This window comes from Aulonocara sp. 'chitande type north' Nkhata Bay, linkage group LG2 (assembly GCF_057382095.1).
Source record: "Aulonocara sp. 'chitande type north' Nkhata Bay isolate Kocher_YH1m ecotype deep benthic linkage group LG2, A_spYH_male_GT1.1, whole genome shotgun sequence".
Classification (NCBI taxonomy): domain Eukaryota; kingdom Metazoa; phylum Chordata; class Actinopteri; order Cichliformes; family Cichlidae; genus Aulonocara; species Aulonocara sp. 'chitande type north' Nkhata Bay.
Window position 1 is genome coordinate 34,244,910 of NC_141345.1, and position 3,488 is coordinate 34,248,397.

Sequence of the window (3,488 nt, forward strand, 5' to 3'; positions counted from 1 at the left end):
GTCTAACCCACAGTGGTGGACGTGCTGAATGACTGGCATTGACATCCCTGGAGGCACATTGTGAGCATGACTGAAAACAAGCTGGAGAAAGATTTTGGCAGTAGAGTTACACAGAGTAGATATAAAGCTATTTCTATAATATGTGACTGGCAGACACTTCTTGGCAAAAGTGAACCACTTAAATATTACCACATTTAGTACTTCTCTGTGCTAAAAAATACAGAGAGAGAGAGAGGCATACATAGCAGGGGCGGAGCGTGGGGGTGGCTTACGGGGCTTAAGCCCGGGTTGTTTTGTCAGAAGCCCGGGGTATTTTGGAGTGTAATTTTTTCATAGTTAGATGCCTGGCTGACAACTGTATAAAACAAAAAGTACACACAATATTCGAAGCACATAGTGCACACTGTGGGAATTTACGACTGTGCGTGAATCCCCCCCTGATATTGGTATGATCCAAGCTCAGGCACTAAGCGACTGAGCGAGGGGGCGGGGGGAGCTGCTGCCCGTGAGTGCGCTGTTGGAGAGACGGAGCCAGCCATACTAAGGAGAGCTTAAGTTTGAGCAGGTACCAAAGCAAATCATTCGTACCGTACAAATAATGTAAATATGACGGTGTATCACGAAAGATTGATATGAAACTGATCACTTGACCAATATTATTTTACTTGCTCTTCAAGTGAATCAACAAATGGCGAAATGAAAAGCCGAACAAATGCTATTTTTTAGAGAGTCTTAGCTTACGTGTGTTTATTTCATATTTTCAGTTCTTACCCTCCCCGACTAATTCGGTTTCAGTTATGTACTGAAATATAAGAATGGACATTAGAGGGTTCTTTCAAAGAAAAAACTCAGGTAAATGTTATTTTATATATTATGCTTTGTATGTTGTTCAGTATATTTCTATGCAAAACAAGAGGGATTTCAGTACACAGCAGGATATTCACATTTGTAACCAGATATTTACATACACTTTAGGGAGAAAACATAAAACATTTTTACTGTACAACATCAATTTAGAGTAAACTTTTGTTTTAGATAAATATTGAAATATATTTTGAATTAGTTAAATGTCAGAATAAAGAGAGACAGAGCTGTCTATTTTTTATCACTTTCATTAAATTTAGGAGTACATGTACACTAAGTTTATTGTTAATTAATAAGAAAACTCCAGACGATTCCATTCTGAGCTGAAGAAGCTTCTGATAGGTTAGTAGAGTCCATGTGAGTAAATTGGTGGCACAGCTGTGGATGCATATAAGGCAAAACACAGAGCCTGTTTCTTTGACATGGGAAAATCAAGAGATGTCAACCAAAACACCAGGAAAAGAATCGTGTGGCTCAATTTGAATACAATTTGGTGCCATTTGCAATTAAAAAACACAGACAGTTTCTCTCTTTACTCTTAAAGTTAACAAATATGTTTTTATATTTATCAATCTAAAAAAATAAACATTTAGTCTGATTTGATGTTACAATTAAAAAAGTGTTTGTGTTTTGATCTGAAGAGTTTGTAAATATCTGGTTTCAACTGTATATTTGATGATTGTCAGCACAAAGAGGGAGAGAGAGGAGCAGAGATTGAGATGGAGAATGAGGACAGAACAGAGATGAACAAGAGCAGGTGAGACACACATGTTAGTCAAATGGTTGCTTACTAAAAGTATCACTGTATCATAGGTACTCATGTATCTCGTACCTAGTGTTTCTTTTTAGGTTTGCTATTTTTCAAATTCTATATTTATTAAGTTCTGCAGGCTTGTTTGCACAACAAGGCTAAATAATTATATAAACTTTTCTCAATCTAAATATTGTACTTTGGTAGAATTAAATAAATAAGTGTAGTGCAGGTCTATGATGATTTTTAGTGCTACTATCATCTAGTTCTGATTGTGGTTATGTCTTGGTTAAGTCCTCAGTAATCCTGCTTTTGAACTGTTGTAGTCCTGTTTTAATTCTGGATCAGTTCTGCGTCTGGTTGGGGTTTAGTCCTCGTGTCTTGATACAGCCCCGACTTCGTTCTGTCTTGCTGCTCAATTAAAAAACTAGTTTAAGGTGTCCTGCATGTGTGATATATATATTTCCCTATATGAAGTCATTCTTTTTTGAACAAAACTCAAAACAGAGCCTATTAATCTTTCAGTCATTTCTACACCCCCCCCCCCCCCCCCCCCTCAAAAAAAAAAAAAAATCCCACATGCATACTACCCTTTAGGGCTAAGCCCCGGGTGTTTCAAATGTCTGGCTCCTCCTCTGATACATAGTTTTGTATAACAAACAATAAAGTTAAAGCTCCAGCAACACTGAATGAGTTCAGGTTTTGGCATCACCTTATGCTACAAATGTTGATTCTGCAGCTCTTATTCCACCTCCACTCTCTATTACAAATAATCCCAATCTTACTTCTGGAGTACATCAGCAAGGCACATCTATACAGTTGAAACACTCACAATAGACAAAAGATAATTATTAATGTCAGCTCAAATAAAGGAGGGCTGTCATCAGTACCCTGTGAATGCCAAGGTAGCAAAAAACAACAACAAGAGGAACAAAAACAAAACGTACCTTTGTTTAAATTTGTACTTTGCCTCCTGAAATTGATTGGGAAAGCTCTGGGGTCTCAGAAGTCCACGGCTCTCAAGTGTCATGGTCCTGCTGACTCAAGTTAGCCAATATCTGGTTTAACTACTACTCAATGAAATACTTTAAACAAATTTACAGATAATTATCCAATGAATGGTTAAATTTGATGGTTTTCATTAAAATCATCATTTTGCCCCTCTGCTCAGGGCCACACTTAGCTAATAGTCATTAGATGGGCTTCATTAATTATGTCTTCCTGCCAAAGTGAAAACCATTTGCAGCTGGTTGGTTTCATGCCAATGGACCATGGTTTTAAAGAACTATGAAAATACCCCTTCATCCAAATTCAAATGGTTTCAGAAAGAAAAAAGAAAAAAGTCATGATAAGTAGTCGGACGTTCAATTTGGTCCGCTGCATTCCCTTTTTTGTCTTCTTCGAATCACTCTTTGCTTTCAGTTCTCTATCAAGAATGGCCAGACAAGGTCATCATGCAGCTGTGAATTTTGTCATTCTCAACTGATTTCCATAACTATGACATCAATCAGCAGTCATGTACAGCCTGCACATATAAAACATTCTGTTGAATTTATTTTTTTCCATAAACTAGATTGTCTTCACAGACTGGATAACACAACTCCCTGTCATGACAAGGGAAGAAGTACTGTTATTTGATGTATTCTGTTATTTTTATATAGCGCCTTCATTGCCTTTTTAGTGTCTCCTAGTTGGTCGCCAAGATATTGTTTTTTCTTTATCACGCTTTATCAGATTTATTTTCCTCCCAGTTGGTGCTGTTGGATGATTTGTTTGGTTTCTTTTTTCTTTAGCTTTATATTTTAAGTTTGGAGCAATTTTCCTCTTCTACAATGTTGCCATTTTATTGATTCTGTATAACCGCGATATAGGT

The 3,488-nt window shown here is 37.0% G+C and overlaps 1 long non-coding RNA gene across 1 annotated transcript; it reads left to right on the forward strand.

Annotated features, from left to right (window-relative positions):
* Window positions 1-254: 254 nt before the first annotated feature.
* Window positions 255-1,940, forward strand: LOC147338253 (uncharacterized). The gene is made up of 3 exons (XR_015125059.1): window positions 255-565; window positions 765-852; window positions 1,551-1,940. It is a non-coding gene; the product is annotated as an uncharacterized LOC147338253 (long non-coding RNA).
* Window positions 1,941-3,488: the final 1,548 nt, after the last annotated feature.